Source organism: Schistocerca serialis, chromosome 4, assembly GCF_023864345.2.
Source record: "Schistocerca serialis cubense isolate TAMUIC-IGC-003099 chromosome 4, iqSchSeri2.2, whole genome shotgun sequence".
Taxonomy (NCBI): Eukaryota; Metazoa; Arthropoda; class Insecta; order Orthoptera; family Acrididae; genus Schistocerca; species Schistocerca serialis.
The window spans coordinates 90,135,355-90,154,871 of record NC_064641.1 but is presented as its reverse complement, the minus strand read 5'-3'; the positions used below and the strand labels follow the sequence as shown (position 1 = coordinate 90,154,871).

At 39.7% G+C, this 19,517-nt stretch overlaps 1 protein-coding gene across 1 annotated transcript in view; it reads right to left on the bottom strand.

The window, feature by feature from the left end:
- LOC126474095 (uncharacterized) overlaps positions 1-19,517 on the bottom strand; it is a 181,087-nt gene that overhangs the window by 57,421 nt on the left and 104,149 nt on the right. The gene's annotated exons all lie outside the window — the stretch shown is intronic.

Sequence of the window (19,517 nt, the reverse complement as noted above, 5' to 3'; positions counted from 1 at the left end):
AGCAAGGGACTGGATAACAGCATTGCTGGTTCTAAGGACAATTCCAAAAACTTTGTTAGTGCACAAGTGGTGGTTTATGGACTTGCTACATTATCTGCAAGACTCTTCAATGGTGATTGTGCACCTGCACAGTCACAACAGATGGCTGCTGGCTATCTCTACAAAGACTACAGTGGGTCTGCATCTTTGATGATCCATCAGTACCGTAATCTCTACCAGGACTACAGTGGGTCTGCTCTGTGATGACCTACCTACCAATACTCTTCAAAACTTCGACTGACTCTGCTGTGGGTTTGCTCCATTGTGGCCCATTACCTGTCAGCATGTCAAGAGTCAGCACTGTCTTTCCGTTGGAAGGACAACACTACTTCTTCAAGACTGCATGGAAATCCTCTACTTCTGTGTGCAATTTCTTTTACTAATGAGACTTTGTGAAAAAAACCTGTAATTACTATTCTGATGAATGATCAGGACTGTCTTTATGGACTGTGACATAATTTTAGCTTTTGACCAACATTGTATCAATAAGTGTGTGCATTTGATTTCTTTGTTATTGTAATGACGATTATGAAAAATTTTAACAAATATGTATTGGCCACTGCCCAAAACAATTTGAAAACTTTTTTGTGGGGAGCATGGGGGGCTATGTAAGTAGGCTGTTTATGTTTTCTCTATGTAAGTAGGCTGTTTATGTTTTCTTATTGGCAACGTTACGTAGCGCTCAATATGAAAATCACTGGCTGTGCTGTATGAAGTCTGTGGCTAGTTTGCATTGTTGTCTGCCATTGTAGTGTTAGGCAGCTGGCTGTGAACAGCGCGTAGCGTTGCGCAGTTGGAGGTGAGTCGCCAGCAGTGGTGGATGTGGGGAGAGAGATGGCGGAGTTTTGAAATTTGTCATGAACTGCTATATTTATATATGATGATATCAAGGTAAATACATTGTTTGTTCTCTATTAATATCTTTCATTTGCTAACTATCCCTATCAGTAGTTAGTGCCTTCAGTAGTTTGAAACTTTTATTTAGCTGGCAGTAGTGGCACTCGCTGTATTGCAGTAGCTTGAGTAGCGAAGATTTTTGTGAGGTAAGTGATTTGTGAAAGGTATAGTTTACTGTTAGCCAGGGCCCATTCTTTTGTAGGGATTATTGAAAGTCAGATTGCGTTGCGCTAACAAAATATTGTGTGTCAGTTTAAGCACAGTCATTTGTATAATTCTTCAAAGGGGACGATGACCTCAGCAGTTGAGTCCCATAGTGCTCAGAACCATTTTTTTTGAGAGGCCTAATGTCATTAAATGGTTTACAGATGAAGATAATGAAATTCGAAAACACGTGTGGGCTTCGTGTGTCATCTGGCAGAGGAAGGCGTCTCATTCCGATGGAAGTTATTGAAGATGTTGCTGTTGTTGTAACTGACCATGCAGCACACGTGCCCCGAGCAGTGTTAGTTTTCGCGCTGGGTCACGAGAATTGTCGATCCCACGGTCAACAAAACGGAAAGTTTTGTGGTCTGTTTTACATTGATACCCGTACGAGATCCAGACAGTGCAGCAACTGAAACCTCATGAGCCGGAGCAATATTTTGAATTTGCTCTTCCGTTTCTGGCCGATTCGGAGTCTAATGTGATGACGTGTGGGCGAGCAGTATTCTACACTAGAGTGCGCATTAGGACCTGCCAGGTGTACCGTGATGTCTGTGCGTTAGCGAGACCTTCTGCAGCAAGTGATTCCTGCTTTGGAAGAGCGTAACTATGTAGAAACCAGTGAAAGATGCGCTTAACGCAACCTTTCACGAACGTGTTATCTCCCGAGGTTTTCCAGATGCGTAGTTGCAATATCACCTGATACGAATCCACGTGACTTTTGCCGCAGGGGCTATGTAAAAGAACGCGTTTACCAGGGACACGTTCGGTATCTACCGGGTCTGAAGGCCAGTACACAGGAACACGTTGCTCAGAATCTATCGGAACCACTGCGAGCAACTTTTGATCACGTCGTCTTAACGGCATATCGTCGACGTCTTAGGTGTTCATATTGAAAAAATTTTGTAAGCGGTGGTTAATAATAAGACCATCATAACGCCTTTCCCAATTGTTTGACCCTTTCTGCCTACGTCCCGTTCCTGATCCATTACACACGGAAACATGACTGTACGTCTTTCTTGCAATAACAGCGCCATATTTGCGCCTGGTGGACCAAATTGGAACAATTGCTTTTCAGCGTAAATTGATTCCTCATTAACGCATTACAATAGCTAACATGTTTCGGTATCATACGACAACTGCAGCCCACACTCGACCCCTGTGAGCAACTGCACTTTAATTACAAACATCTGGTACAGATTAAATTAAATATTGTGTGATTAGCGTCTCTTACGTGTAAACTAAAGATATCATCTAATTTATCTCTTTGTTATCGTTCGTCTGACGATTATAACATTAGTTAATGTTCTGATTAACTGATCATATGTTTCAAACAAATCACCTTTTGTAACGAGCTGAGTCACAGTTGAAATTTGTCAGCTCATACAACTACCTAGGAGTAATAGTTTAGGGGACCTTCTACTTCATATACACCCTGTAAGCAACTGTTCAGCGCTTGGCGGACTATACTTAATACCACTTACAGTCATTTCCTGTCCTGTTATATTTTCTTACCTGTCAAGTATAAATGCTGCCGATTGGAAGGGAGCACAAGCTTATACAGTATCCGACACGTGCAAGGCGCGGCGTCAACAGTTTCTCTTAGTGTGTCTTTGCTCAGCTCGGCGGAACATGTTTCCTCCCCCCTACCCCCTTTTAAGATGGTTCTGAGCACTATGGGAGTTAACATCTGAGGTCATCAGTCCCCTAGACTTAGAACTACTTAAACCTAACTAACCTAAGTACATCACACACATCCATGCCCGAGGCAGGATTCGAAGCTGCGACCGAACGGTCGCGCGTTTCCAGACTGAAGCGCCTAGAACCGCTCGGCCACACCAGCCGGCGAACATGTTTTCTTCCACATCGACTAGTGCGGGTCGGTCACGGTACCGGAGTGAGCCGCGTGCTGAAGTTAGTTGGGACTTTTACAACGGGGATAAGATAGAGGCGCTCTTTTGCTTACGATTCCATGTTGTGGTCGAATGGGAAAGTTCTACTTGGCTGCTTCAACGTATGGGCGTTTCCTGCAGTCGAGGCCCTGCTGTTAATTTCGAGTAACTCCTTAAGAACGAAGTTAGCGTGAGTGGATCAGTTTTGGGCACGCGCCACCGTTATTCCAGGTGGAAAACATTATTTGGTGACAACTTCTCGCTAAAATTTTCTCAGCAGATCTCACCGAAAAGTGAATATTCACTTACTGCTACTTGCCTTGGTCAGCATTTCATGTCTGTGTTTACCAGCTTTACTTATTTCACTTATATCTCTCTGGGTCGTATAATGGCAGTTGAAGTCTGTATTAAATTTTTTAAATTGTTACCTCAGCTGGGGATCTTTGATAACCATTTTTTTCTTAATTTCAGGAGTGACAATGCAGAACATAGTTTCTGCAGAGCTTCACCATAATCCTTTTGTCTATACTTTTTGTAATCCTTAATTGTTGCAAAGTACACTAAAGCAAAAGAAATCTCTCAACACCAAAAAATAATTTACGTACATTAAGGCAATTTCGGGAACACTTTTGTTTAGGTAACATCTTTATGTGATTATCGTAGAAGATCACAGGTTAATGTAAGCGCGAAATACACCATTGCAAATGTAATAAGCGATGTAACAGCCAGACTGTTGAATTCAAATATGCAAACACGCTTGTATTGTGTTGTGCAGATGTGGGAATCAGTTTGTGGGACGTAATTGCTTGCCACTTGCACTTGGTCAGTCAATACAGAGCAGGTTAATGATTTTTGTGGATGATGCTGGGCTTGTCATCCGATGATGTTCCATATATGCTTGACTAGAGACAGATCTGTTGATCGAGCAGGCCAAGGCAGTATGTCGACACTGTAGAGTATGTTGGCTTACAACAGCGGTATGTGGGCGAGCGTTATCCTGTTGGAATACAACCCCTGGAATGCTATTCACTAATGACAACACAACAGTCCGAATTACCAGACTGACGTACAAATTTGCAGTCAGGGTCAGTGGCATAACCATGACAGTGATCCTGCTGTCATATGAAATCGTACCCCTGACCATAATTACACTTGTAGGTCCAGTGTATGTAACACAAATACAGGTTAGTTGCGGGCCGACTACTTACCTACTTCGAACCGACACACCGCCATCGAAGGTACAGACCCAGAAGCAGTTTTCATCACAAATCACATCAGACCTCCACCCTGTCTTCCAGTGAGCTCTCGCTTGAGACCACTGAAGTCACAAATGTCGGTGTTTGGGGTCGATGGACTTGTAACACCATAGCTCTAATGCTGTGCTGATTTATTTTGCTATTGTTTCATTTAATGTTACATTGCTGTGCTCCTGTAAATGTGTTTGTTTGAATGGGTAACACCAAACAGTATACTCCTTTCTTTGTTAAAACTTTGGTGTCATGATTTGATTGTATGCTATGTAGCATATCTCTCGTTTAAATGCTTTGTCCCATTTGGAGGGAACAAAACTTACTGTACATAATTGTAATTTTGTGTGAATAATTTTTTGTAGACATGTTAATATGTGCAAATGTTCTGTGTTATCCAATGCGTTTGTTTGCTGTTATGTAAACTGCTGATCCTCACTTAGGAATCTTAGTAATTTTGTGTATAAGAGGTGTAGTGGTTCCCCTCGGGAACGGAACTGTGTAGCGCGCGCAAATTGTGGTTGGCCTAGGTGGAAAAGTTGGAACTGATAGTCAGTCGGGGACGAGCCCCCAGTCGGAGATGAGCTACGAGTCCGTGCACTGCCATGTAAGGGATGCATATTGTGCTGATTCGGAGAGAGGCTTTTCCTGCTTCTTTCTAAGGCCTCGGATGGATGGATAAATAGCTGGAACTATTCTGGAATTTGTATCTATCATCGCCACCAAGAAATGACAGAGTCCAGCAGTTCTGCCTGCAAATCCACCTACCAACATGCAGTTGCCACCACATTGCGCAATCACTGTAACGTAATACTATAATGATGTACAGTGAAGGATCAGCTTAATGGATGTGTTATTGTGCTGAAATATAAGGTAATTTGTATCTGAATTTATGTACCTACCTTGATTTTTCTCCTCATCATAACACCTCTCAGGTTCCTCTCCGTTTGAGCTAAAGTGATATCCGAGTGTCCTTACTAAAAGAAATTAAAGCCTAGAGTTTTGCTAATTAATGCCTCTTGAACTTAGTAAAAGGAAAGTTAAAGTTAATGTGGCAATAGAGTGAGTTAAAGTAAATGTTATTTGCTCAAAATAATTTTCCTATTAAAACTGCTATTTAAAGTGCTGTTGCTAACTTCAATATTAAAAGTTCTTAAGACTGAGGCTTATAAGGCAAATGATCACATTATTGTCTGTAGTAAATTCTTAAAGGTGAGTCAGTTCTTGCAATTTGGTCAGTATTGTGTTTCGCTGTAGTAAAAGTGAGAAAGCTGCAGTTGTGGGACATTATATATTCAAGTTTGCTGTTTGTGTATCTTGTGTATTAGAAGTGCATGTTAATAGTAATGTTATAAAGACCATTCACTCTATGTAAGCCTGAAAGTAATAGGGTGTTTCGGTATCTCTTATAAATTTTGCAAATAGCTTGTGCTGCTCCAGTTGTCAGCTTCAATCTTAAAACATATGTGTGTCAGAGTTCATTGCACTCGCGTGTGGCTAAGTCTAGGTTGTGTTTGTCCGTTATAGTTACTTATACCTACTTTCTTAAACGAGAACGTTAATCTTTCTCTTGCCTAATTAGGCTGGCGACCGTTTCCCTTATTCTGTAAACAATATAGCTAGGCAAAATTTTGTTTGTTACTATTCCAATATTTACGTAATTTTGACTTTCATTTCCGATAAGCCACCTCCGTTAGGAACAACACGGTCAACATAACAAAATTCCTCTCAAAGGGTAACACTGCTCTGTTGCTTTATACCATAATTGCTATAACAAAATAATTCTGTTTTGCAAAACTGCCTCCAGCTTCGAGGTTATGGTATAGCAGTAGCAGTTAGGAGTGTTACAGACTGCACGCTACAGGTCGTTGGCTCGGAGCTGTCCTAGAAGTAACCGATTTTTAACAGTTCGTAGCGTTAGTGTGGTGCCAGCTGCTGCTCTTATTGCCGCTTCAGATGCAGTGGGATGCGCCAGAGCCATACGTCAAACACGATGGTCTTCGCTTTCGGTAGTTCCACATGGCTGTCCGGTGCCCGACTTTCTTGTGACCGTCGCTGCCCTCAATTATGTACAGTAGCTACATTCCGGACAAATCTTTGCAGTATCACATAAGGAACATCCAGCTTCTCTTAGCCCTATGACACTACCTCGTTCAAACTCAGTGAGACGTTGATAATTTATTCTTTGTAGCCTTAAAGGCAATTTTGACTAACATCACCTCACCACGTCCGATCTCCAGATAACTAACGCTCTCAACTGTAACAGCGTGAATATGAAGTAAACCTGATTTGTGTCCTCATAGTGGCGCTACTAATGCCACGACTGGTGAAATATTTGAATAGACATCATCTTTCAGATACAGAAAAACGCCTACCAACTTTCGTTTATGTCGCTTACCTCCTTCTTGGTGCTGCGATTTTTTTCCGTCCCTGTATATAGTTGGCATCTTTAGTGCTTTGCCAGCCAAATTTTACCATTTTTTAAAAGTAATATTGTAATAACATGATACATACTCTTTTAAATGGTGTTTCTTTCTCTGTGTTACAGTTCTGTATTATTTGTTATCCTCACTAATTGTTATTACCATTCCAAGGCTCCAGTGCGCTGGTTTCCTCAGCACCCATGAACAAGAGGTATCTCGCTAGTTTCTTGATTCATTCAATCAGTCAAAGCCTTTTATTATTTATTAATCATACATACGTCGTTTAACATGAATCAAGGAAAATTCTTTCACGTTTAAATGTAGGTAAATGTTTGTTATGAAATTGTCGAGTCGAAGACAAAGCTAAAAAATTTTTGTGCGTGTTTCCAGGTCAAAATTATTAATAGCATCGTATTGCTTACCAGTTATAAGTATCGTTCCTCCTTCCGCCCACTGTGGTAAGAAGAAGTATTTTATCACGCCTCCACACAACGCACTGTCCTATAGTACCCAGTTTTTTTAATCACGTTGAGACCCATTCGTGTGACGTATGCGTGGTGTAAGATTTCGTTACGTCATATTTCATCGGAATGTGCTTTATTTCATGAGAAGAGCAGAAACCATTTTTTATTATGCCCTTTGTGATCGTAAGTATCTGGACACCTGGCTGAAAATGACTTAAAAGTTCGTGGCGCCCTCCATCGGTAAAGCTAGAACTCAATATTATTTTCATCATGGCAGCGAGAACAGCCACCGTTACGAAATTTTCTCGAATGAGAAACAACCCACAGTTGCACTAAATTCTGTTTATTTTAAAGCTTGACCATTGTTTCTGCTATAATAATATAGCCTTCTTCAGAAGTCATACACACTAATGAATAAAAAACGTCTTGGCCCAGCGGCCGCGTCAAGACCAATAAAATAACTAAGCCTGTTTCGAACATAAGTAAAATTGCATATGGCACCGTATGTCCTCCGCCACTACCTCTGTTATACTAATGTTCCAAACAGGCTTATGCCTGTTGAAGTTATTTTATTGGTCATGACGCAACCGCTGGGCTAAGACATTTTTCATTTGTTAGTGTTTCTGAAGAAGGCTATATTATTGAAGTAGAAACCATGGTCAAGCTTTAAAATAAACAGAATCTAGTGCAACTGTCGGACGTTTTTCATTCGAGAGAATTCAGTAAGGTGTTGGCCCACCCTTAGCCTTGATGACAGCTTCCACTCTCGCACGCATACGTTCAGTCACGTGCTCGAAGGTTTTTTGGGGAATGGCAGCACATTCTTCACCGAGTGCTGCAGTGAGGAGGGGTGTCGATGTCGGTCGGTGAAGTCAGGCACGAAGTCGGCGTTCCATAACATCCCAAAGGTGTTCTATAGGATTCCGGTCAGGACTCTGTGCAGGGATGTTACTGTCGTGTAACCACTCCGCCACAGGCCGTGCATTATTAAAAGGTGCTCGATCGTGGTGAAATATGCAATCGCTATTCCCGGATTGCTCTTCAACAGCGGGAATCAAGAAGATGCTCAAAACATCATTGTAGGCCTGTGCTGTGATAGTGCCACGCAAAACAACAAGGGGTGCAAGCCCCCTCCATGAAAACACGACCACACCATAACACCACCGCCTCCGAATTTTATTCTTGTAACCACACCCTCTGGCAGATGACGTTCACCGGGCATTCACCATACACACACCCTGACATCACATTGCGACATTATGCTCCATGATTTGTCACTCCACACAACGTTTTTCCACTGTTCAGTCGTCCAATGTTTACACTCCTTACAACAAGCCAGGCATCGTTTATCATTTACCGGCGTGATGTGTGGCTTATGAGCAGCCGCTCGACCATGATATCCAAGTTTTCTCACCTCCCGCGTAACTAACACAGTACTTGCAGTGGATGCAGACTGGAATTACTGTGTGATGGTCTGGATAGACGTCTGCTATTATACATTATAACCCTCTTCAGCTGTCGGCGGTCTCTGTCAGTCAACAGATGAGGTCGGCCTGTACGATTCTGTGCTGCGTCCCTTCATGTTTTCACTTCACTATCACATGGGAAACAGTGGACCTAGGGATGTTTAGGAGTGTGGAAATATCGCGTACAGACGCATGACACAAGCGACCCCCAACCACCTGACCACATTCCAATTCCGTTAGTTCCGCGGAGCGCCCCATTCTGTTGTCTCATGATGTGAAATGATTACTGAGGTCGCTGATATGGAGTACCTGGCAGTAGGTGGCAGTACAATGCACCTAATATGAAAAACTATTTTTTCAGGTGTGTCCTGATACTTTTGAGGACATATTGTACTTGTGTTTTTATACCTAAATATTTATGTACAAATTTTTGTATTTTCTTATGTATCCTGTTAATCCATTTTCGGGGAAATGATCAGCCATCCGCAATTTCTGTAGTTACTATTTTATCTCGTTTATCTTGCAAAGTGTGATTTTGAGGATACATTTTCAGGAAAGGACTCACTACTATTTATTGTGTGTGAAGGTATGTGAGTATGTCTGCATATATGCGAGAATTATTAGAAATGAATGAAGAGTTTTTTAGGAAATATTTTATGGTATCGAGAGGAAAGGTTTAAAGATTTTAGCTGCAACCGGTCTGGAAGGTTTTCGTATTTTCATCGATAACCAGAATGTTACTTGACGTAAACGCGTAATCATCATCGTCCTTCTTCATTTCTTTATTGTCATCAAGTGATCATAACTTCCGCAGACAACAGTCGTAACGCAAACGTTTTAGATGGGCTGACTGCTATCCGTGCATAGCTGAATTCTGCTATGACTTTTTCCCAACGACGTCAAGGAAATGGAAGTTTGTACGAACTACCCAAACATTACTGTTTCTTTTCCGATATCAGGACTAATAAAGAGGCTGTTCACATCTGTCGATAGGGAGTTACGGGAGTAAAGGTTCATTTCAGGGGAGAAGAGTTTCTCCTGTTCCCCTCATTTATCCAAAAGATGGAGATGTTATTTTGAACAGAGAGGCACACTAATACATGGGTGTACTCCTGAACATCTCATCATGATATTTCCTTGAATGTGACATGTATCATAGGAAGTTTCATGAGGGGAACATGACACCTCTGCTCCAGTCACGATAGGCTTAGACAGCACATTCATCAGCTACATAGAACTAAATCAGCTCTGCGCGGCCATAATCCAGAGGAAGATAATAACCTCCCCATCGTCATCGCCTGACCTCATCGCCCTCATTCCGCAAGTAATATTACGAACATAATGGAATACCCAGGAATAAACATAATGTGTATCCTGTATGTGCTCTGTGTCTTCATTTATGATTTTAAATTAGTCATATAAACAGCAATTGCATTGTGTCTCTCGGGATCCCAGGTCAGAAAAAACACACATGTCACCTGTGCTCTGAGATCTCGATGCTTTATTTTTATAGACAGAAGACAGTGGAGAGAACAGCTTTACTGCTGCTATATTGTGAAGTTTACAGCCTATGGCATTGCTCCAAGAGCTGTATGCATACGCATAACAGCGTATTGCACGCATGTTAGTAACTTACATCAATTTTTACGTTACAATACATACTAGATTCCCGTTCTTTAAGATCCAGAATTAAGTACCTCGATCCCCTCTTCCGAGTTACACAGATATATAAACCAAAGAGCCGTTTTCACCCTCTTAAACTCGCCATAATGTACTACAACACACTCATATTGATAGTGCACTAATAAGAATATATATACACTGACGGAACAAAAAATCGCACACCAAAATGGAGTTGCGCAATATAAACGAGAGTCGGAACGCGTGATTCTACGTTTGGAAGATGATGTCTATTAAAATTTTGCACCAGTCGCATAAGCAACTATGAGGATTCAATTGAGGTTTACTTTAAAAGCACGCTATAATGGTCGTGAGCATCAATAACCTTTAACATTGGTCGTGGTTAGTTGAAGTAAATCAAGAATGCCTTTGAGGCGACAAAGACGCCATCATCATCAACCCACTGAGTCGGAACGGGATCGTGGAGTAGAGCTACGAGAAGGTGGATATCCTCTCTGCGATATCGCAGAAAGACTTGGTAGGAATCTAGTCACTCTACATGATTGCTGGCAGCGATACGAACGAGCATGTACAGTTGGCTCCGGACGGCCACGTGGCACTACCGAAAGCGAAGACAATCGTGTTCGTTGTATGGCTCTGGCGCATCGTACTGCATCTGCATCAGCAATTTGAGCAGGTTTTTTTCCAACACAGTGACGCAACGAACTGTTAGAAATCGTTTACTTCAAGGACAGCTCCGACTCAGGCGACCTGTAGTGTGGCTTTCCATCGATCCCAAATACCGCCGTTTATGACTTCAGTGGCGACAAGCGAGAGCTCACTGGAAGGCAGGGTAGAGGTTGTAACAACAACGACGCTGTACTATAGTACATATAAGTAATTTTTTCCTTCTGTTTTTTCGATGAACTTGTGTAATTGATGTTCTGATTTCATTTCTTTTTTGTTTCATGTCATTGTGTTAAGAAAACTGTAAATAAGTTTCAATGTGAATATTAATGTTTATGTCAAATGTCAAGCAATATTGTAATAGAATTGAAATGTAACAAATGTTGAAACTGTTGTAAGATGTTTAAAATTGTAATTGTGCATCTGGTCCATACGAAGGCAAAGTGTTAGGATATGTCGAATGCAAAACCTCGGGTGAATACTCGGCCTGTCAGGGAGCGCTAAAAGGTGGATGGCAGGCGCGCGCGGGAAAATGCGCAAGGGCACTGCACGGCACAACGGGCTCAGTTGTTGTTGTTGGAGTTCGGCACTGGTTTAAGCAACACCTTCTGGAGCGAGGAGGCTCTCCTGGAAGACATAGCTTCACTGAGCCTCGGGTATGCCGTTCCAACGCCCACACAGTATGGCAAAATTCCATAGGCACTAAATGGAAAAGTATTGCGGCGCTAAGTAGAATTAAAGTGCCGATAAGTCAAGAGCAATAGCTGTGGTTGTATGTGTGCTCTGTGCCTCGTCATCTCGCTGCCAGCAAACCGCCGCATCGATACTGGCAGGTTGAAACTTTTATTACTGTATTCGTATGGATCAGAGTGTGAACTGTGCAATAATAACCTAAATTTTAGCAGAACTTTCCCATTTTAATTATCCTCACAACTAACCTAGACAGGGTCCTTTCCAAATGTTGTGCAATCCGAATGTCCCAAAATGAAAATTATAATTTGTGTTAATAATAATTATTTGCAGAACTAGCTATGTTAGAATGTTGTTTAAAGAAATGTTTTGTTAATGAACCAGTAAATGAATAACGAAGGTCTATCGAAGTTGAAAGATAACTTTAATATTGATATAGTAACGCAGTTTATTATTTCGAGACAGATATAAAGGTATTTAAATGAACGGTAAATAAGATGAAAAGAGTAGTAACTTATATACTGGAAATCTTGAACGCATAATATGAAACGTTCCCTTAGAACAATTAAAGATGACTGTGCTTAAACTGACACACAATGTTTTTTAGCGCAACGGAATCTCACTTTCAATAATCCCTACAAAAGAATGGCCCTGACTAACATTAACCTATACCTTTCACAAATCACTTACCTCACAAAAATCTTCGTTACTCAAGTTACTGCAGTACAGGGAGCGCCACTACTGCCAGCTAAATAAAAGATTCAAACTACTGAAGGCACTAACTACTGATAGGCATAGTTAGCAAATGAAAGATTTTAATAGAGAACAAACAATCTATTTACCTTAATAGTGTTCAAAAGTCATAATGTATATAGCAGTTCATGACATCCAGTATTACAAATTTCCAAACTCCGCCATTTCTCTCCCCACATCCACCACTGCTGGCAGCTCACCTCCAACTGCGCAATGCAACGCGCTGTTCACATCCAGCTGCCCAACACTACAATGCAGGCAACAATGCAAACTAGACACAGACTGCACACAGCACAGCCAGTGATTTTCATACAGAGCGCTACGTAACGTTGCCAATAAGAAAACCTAAACAGCCTACTTACATAGCCCCCATGCTCCCCACAAAAAATTTTGCAAATTGTTTTGGGAACTGGCCAATAACGATTTGATAAAATTTTTCATAATTACAGTAACAAAGAAATCAAATGCACACACTTATTGATATAATGTTGGTCAAAAGCTAAAATTTTCTCACAGTCCATAAAGACAGTCCTGATCATCCCTCATAGTAAAATTGCAGTTTATTTTCTCAAAGTCTGAGCAGTAAAAGAATATGCACACGGAAGTAGTAGATTTCCATGCAGTCTTGAAGAAGTAGTGTTGTCCTTCCAACGGATCGACAGTGCTGACTCTTGACATGCAGGCAGGTAATGGGCCACATCAGAGCAAACCCACAGCTGAGTCAGTCGAAGTTTTGATGAATACTGGTAGGTAGGTCATCACAGAGCAGACTCACTGTAGTCCTGGTAGAGATTATGGTATTGGTGGGCCACCAGAGGTGCAGACCCACTGCAATCCTTGTAGAAATAATGTTATTGGTGGGTCATCAAAGGTGCAGACCCACTGTAGTCCTTGTAGAGACGGCCAGCAGCCATCTGTTGCGATTGTGCAGGTGCACAATCACCATCGAAGAGTCTTGCGGACAATATAGCAAGTCCATAAACTACCACTTGTGTACTCACACAACTTTTTGGAATGTCCTTAGAACCAGCAATGCTGTTATCCAGTCTCTTGTTGAATTATCAACACATGTGCAAACACTAACAGTCCCTACTTCTCACATATTGTTCATATACTATGACCAACAGAAACGTGTGCAGTGAAATGTAACTTACAAGTTACTGAATTTGATGAACTGGTGTCAATTACAATTTTATAACATAAGAATACAATAACAAAGGTACAAAATACATCATTAAAGAACATATTAATACAGATAATATTTGTAGTAAAGGCTTTACAAAAGAATCGAAATAACATATACATCAGTGTTACAGGAATTATGACATGAATACATACATAAAAGATCAGAATTACTTTTGAAACATCAATTTCACACGTGAGCATTAAAACAAAACAGAATAAATAATGTCTAAACATCTTTACGAAGAAAATAACATAGTATTTGAAAAAATTCTACAACATAAATCTTATTAGCTAAACACATAAAGACAGGAAAAACACAAATATACAAGAGTACACAAACACATAGCGGAATAACAGAAAGGCAAAGGACAGGGTTTGTTTTACTGCAGTATCTTGCAAACAAAACTTTCTTTACTTCTTGGAGATCTCCCTTTGTTCTTCATTATTTCAAAAAGTGCTATCTATACCCGCTTTCTGTACTTTTTTCGTAAAGCTTCTCAATGCATTTCTTCCAATTCATCGCAACTCATTCTCTTATATAGTCTACCCCCTCTTAAGCTAACTTAAATCTACTGAGCTCAGATGCTAAACTAAGGGACGAGGCAATGCAGCAGCATAAAACAATTAATACAAACCGCAATGAAAAAAATGGAAATTGTCAAAGCAAGCTGCAGTCAATCTAAATTACCAAGCAATGCAACATTACAACTAATATGAGCCAATGTGCAGCAACAAGAGAAATAGATCAGTAGTAAAACTAGCTTAACAGAGTAATACAAAATGAAATTTACTAGCACTATGCCTGGCAAACAGCAGCAGCAAATGCAATAACTTATATCTAAACATGACATAGCTCAAGCAGAAAAAATAGTACACTAAAGACAACAACGCAGATAAGGGAAATGTCTGTTCACATCTTAATATCTATGTCATTAAAGTGGTGCACCACAAAAACTAATTCTACAAAAAATTACCAAGTACTTGAAAAGAAAATTATATATGCTGTTACTGTTATTAGTCCCTTCTTATTATTCTTTCCATTCCAAGAGCTCCTTTTTCGAAGAATGTGGATCATAAAGTAATTATTTAATAGATCTGTTGACAGAAAGTGTTCACATTAGCAAATGCATTTAATTTAATTTTATAAAACCAATGCTGCAACACAGCTGGAAACCAGATACCAAATGAAATAAGCAATTACACAAACCAAAGCGTAAAAATATCATTCAATAGTCATGTGACATTGCATAACTTAGTAGAAATTCTCTCAACTCTCATAGAAAGACGCTTGTCATATCAGGTGTGCAGATGTAAGTATCTTTCCAAGTAATGAGCATGTCGTATTTGCGAGTCTTTCTACAAAGGAATGTCAATAGCGAGGCTAATGGCCTCTTTATTTTTCTCCACCTGTGCCTCTGAAAGGCACACACTAATGGCTTTTTTCCAGGCGATTGTCGTGCAGCTGGGTGCCCACGACGCATTACGTGAAGGTGGTCACTTAACTTTCTTACCGAAATATTTACGACAGCAGTTTCCGCTACATTGACAGTCTCATATAAAAATATTTCACAGGTCAAGATTTTGCGTTACAAATCTGTAGAATCAAAATCCTATTGATATAACAGTGTTCAAAAAGTTTTCGTCGGCATTGTAATACATTCACGCATTTACATACATTTCATAACTCTTAAAGTACGATTCTTGGTTTTTAACAACGTTTTTCACAAACCAGAGTCCCTAATCACTGCTCGTTATTCCTTACCTTATTCGTCGACACTTCTTCAATATTTCATCATAACAGATACGTAGCATAATCAAATAACTCATATAGCATCAGCTTATTGATCATAAACATACCGCAACAGCATAATACACATAGTCATCGTAATAATAACATCATAACACCTCAGCCAAATCTCAAAAACGTCATAGCTTTCTGCAATAATGTCAAAACGTAAATAAAAAACCTCTGCTCATTTCAACAGTGTCATCTACCTCCAACATACTTTAAAAATCATGATCCCATACCAAATACATTATTCAGAGCTATCATAGTATCACAATGGTTCCGAAAAAATACCAACAGTTCACAAAGTACAGACGAAATACAATTTCATAAGTGTGAAGTTATCCATCTGTGTAATTGCGTAAACATGTGTCACTGATGTAGTAAAAAAATGTTTGTTTCTCTGTTAAATAATCAGATAGCTGTGTAATTATGTGTTAGAGAAATATGGTACCGATGTGTAAAGTTGTATAAACAAATACCATATTTGCTAGGGCTCCTTGTGCTTGCCAAACCCATGGTACACAAAGTAGGCGTGTACCCCCTGAGGATTAATGTAATTATACCCTCAGGTGTTCCAGGTTACAGCAATGGAATAAAATGTATCACGGAAAACCTTTGTATCATTGTACTTCAAATATCTTTAAAAATAAATAATTTAAGTGCAAAATTAATCACTCAAATACGTGTCCTGTAGCGCTAAACTGTGCATCTTGTTGTAAGATAATCTCTGTGGAAGTGTCGTAGTTATCGTCCTCCGAAATCTAAGTTCTGAAGAAGTCAATGTACTTACCTCATCATAAACGAAAGTGAAATTGTTTGCGTATAGATATCGTAGTTATTACGTACCTTACCGTGATCAAGAAAGTACTATAATGTAACGTATTGTTGTGCTACGGAAAAGGCTGTCTCATTGTAGCTATACCACAAAAGAAACCACTAAAAATTGTTTTACTTTCCAGAATAATACAGAAAAACTGTGCAGATATAAAATAGAAACACTGAAAAAGCAACATTGTAAATTGTCACTCATTACTAGCGTCGTGATAAAATCTTGTAGCTGTCACATAAACTAACTACTGTCTCATCTGGTATCTCACAGAAAGTACTTTAAATCCAGAATATATTTTCAAGTAAACCAAAATGTTGCATTAAAATCTCATTAGCAGTACCAGTAAATGTTCTAAGTATGTAAGCCTTATAGTCGTTACGTAATCGTGCAACTAACAAGCAAGAATGTACACACACAATAACACTGTGTCGTCTGTTCACCATAACAATGCATTCGTAATTTCTGTTTAAATATGTTCTCTTGGTCCTTGACTGGATATTTAACTTCAAACATTGTTGCATGTTAACAGTTTCTTAAGTCTAACAAAGCATACTAGAAATGTGAAGTGATAAATTTTATAGCAAAGACTAAGTTAAAACAACCGATTATCTCTCAATAAACGGTTTTACATGTGAAATGTGGTGCAATCCTTTACTCTTCCTAGTATGCAGAGTTACAACTTAAACGCAATTATCATGCGATAAAGAATACTTGAATTTTTTTCAAGATTAGCGTCTATGTTATTTCTCTGAGCCAGTCAGCTCACGTGGCTGCCTGCGGTGCGAGTCATTGTCTGCTATCTCTTTGTTGGCGTGCATCGTTATTGGGATTTGGAGACCTAACTTCTACAAATTCACCTTGTCGAGAGTGTCCTGCTCTGTTTGAATCCCTCCAGTGCTGATAAAATTCAGGTCTGTCGTTATGATTATATCGTCTGTCGTCATGTCGGTAGATTCCACAGTTTCTTTCTTGTCGGTCACGTGGTGGAGAATTTCTCCCTGAATCGTAACTGCGCGCTGAACTGTTGCATCTGAAATTATTCTGTCTCCCATGATAATAATGGTTCTGGTTACAATATTGTCTGTTTCTATGATTGTCTGTGTCATATTCATTACTATGGAAATGCGAACTCTCTCTGTAACTATTACTCTGCCAGTGGTTGTCATACGTGTGGTGTCTGTTTTGGTCACGATTTGTGTTGTGAGAATAGCCTCGTCGTGTCCAGTTATTATTTCTTTTTATTGCGGAATTGCGACGGATGTGACCTGTAATTGTTGTGTCCCTGTTTTCGCGTTCTGCGATTGTCAGTGTCAGTTTCTAATTCTTGGAAGAGTCCCTGAAAAACTTCAATGTCGTCTTTGCAACGTCCTGCCAAAATAATATGTCGTAAATGTTCAGGTAATTTGATGAAGCAAATACGGATGAGTTCTGAGGGGCTGTATGGGTTTGACAGGTACTGATTCTTGTGCAACATGTCTTCAAAATATTTCACAAGACTGGAGAATCCAGATTGTTCGAAATGTTTCATTATTATGATGCTATGTTTTACTCGGTCTTGTGTAGCTTGAGACCAATATGCTGAGAGGAAGGCATGATAAAATTCTCCTTTACTGTGACAACCGTGAATGACCGATCGCATTCTTACAGCTGGTTCATTCTCAAAGTAGCTACACCTAAATTCTAATCTGTGCTGCAATGACCAGTTGGGAGGAAAACAATGAGATGATTGATGAAGCCATGCTTGTGGATGAATGTCGTTGTCAGAATTCTTAAATGTTTTGAATTTACGTGTAGTAATAAACAGCTTATAGTCAAAATCATCATGTCGGCGAGTCGCATATCGGTCATTGTTACGACGTTTCGGCGGTTCCATTTCAAAATTCGGTGCACCTTGCCAATTTCTTTCATAGTTTCCGAAATGCGCTCTGTTATTATTTTGTGGCTGTTCCGTATTTCTATGTCCCTCTTCCCGTATTGGGGCGCGAGTGTCCTCTGAAATATGTAATTCATGTATTACCTGTGTCAGCTGATCTTGTACTTCCCGGATTTCTCTTTGGTGTTGCGTATTAATTTGATTTTGATTTTGTTTGAATTCCCTAATTTGTTCGCACTCTTCTGTGTCATTATAGACTTCCGGTTTTGTGTCATTCAGATTATCATCTACCTTCGTAGATAAATTATTCAGCTGATCCGAAAGTTCAACTACTTTGTCTGATAATGAACTAATTTCCTCAATGTGTCTTTCTGAACCAATTTTCAGAGTATCTACTGTGTCCTTTAAGTTTTCCTGAGTTTTTGCAAGTTGCGTAACCAAATCGGTAGATGCAACTGAGTCAATTTTAGCTTGCAAGGTCTCATGATTTTCATGAACAATAGTTTGCAGTTATTTTATGGCTGCTTCATGATTCTGTAATGTATTTTCATGATGCGAAAAAATAGGTTGGAATTGCTCACAAATTTGTGTTTTTACGTCATTACAAACTTTTTGACATTTCGATTCGTTTTTATGTAACTCAGTAGTTAAATCTTCACATGTTTGTTCAAGTGTGGTGTCTAACTTTTGAAGCCTTTGCTGTGTTTGTCTCTGATTTTGTTCCATTGTGTCTAACTTTCGAAGCTTTTGCTGCGTTTGTCTTTGATTTTCTTCCATTGTGTCTAACTTTCGAAGACTTTGTTCCATTATGTCTAACTTTTGAAGCTTTTGTCCCATTTGTTGCATTAATGGTAATAATAATGCACTGGTGTCTGAAACATGTTCCTCAGTGCTATTCGGCAATGCATTTGAACCGGCAATATTCGCATTTTGAAAAGCAGAAATGTGTCTTGAGTTATTTGAGAAAACGGTGAGGACGCAAAACCTGAATCTACAGTATTTGCAAGATTGTGTCCTGTCATTTCGGATTCCTGAGGCAAGCTGTTGCCGACCGATCGATCGATAATGCTTCCCTGTTCACTAATTGTTTCACTGTCTACACCATTGTTTGCAGCCCGCTCCATTTCCCTATGCACAATTACCAAATTACTACTTTGAACATTAGTTAATTCATTACTCGGTGGCGCTAACACACTGCTTTCGCCTTCACTGTCATTTCTCAGTTTACTTTGGAGCCTAGTATTACGTTTTTCACACGCCATTATTGTCACAATATTTCACACGATAACACAGAAAAGCACAATTTGAAGAACAAAAATAAGAGAACACATTAACGTAGCACTGAAAATAATATCTCGTTAATTGCAAGCGCAGCTGCAAAATACTTGCTGCAAATCTACATGCATGCCACAACTATTTTACTGTACAACAATGAAAAACTACAACTACAAAGGAAATT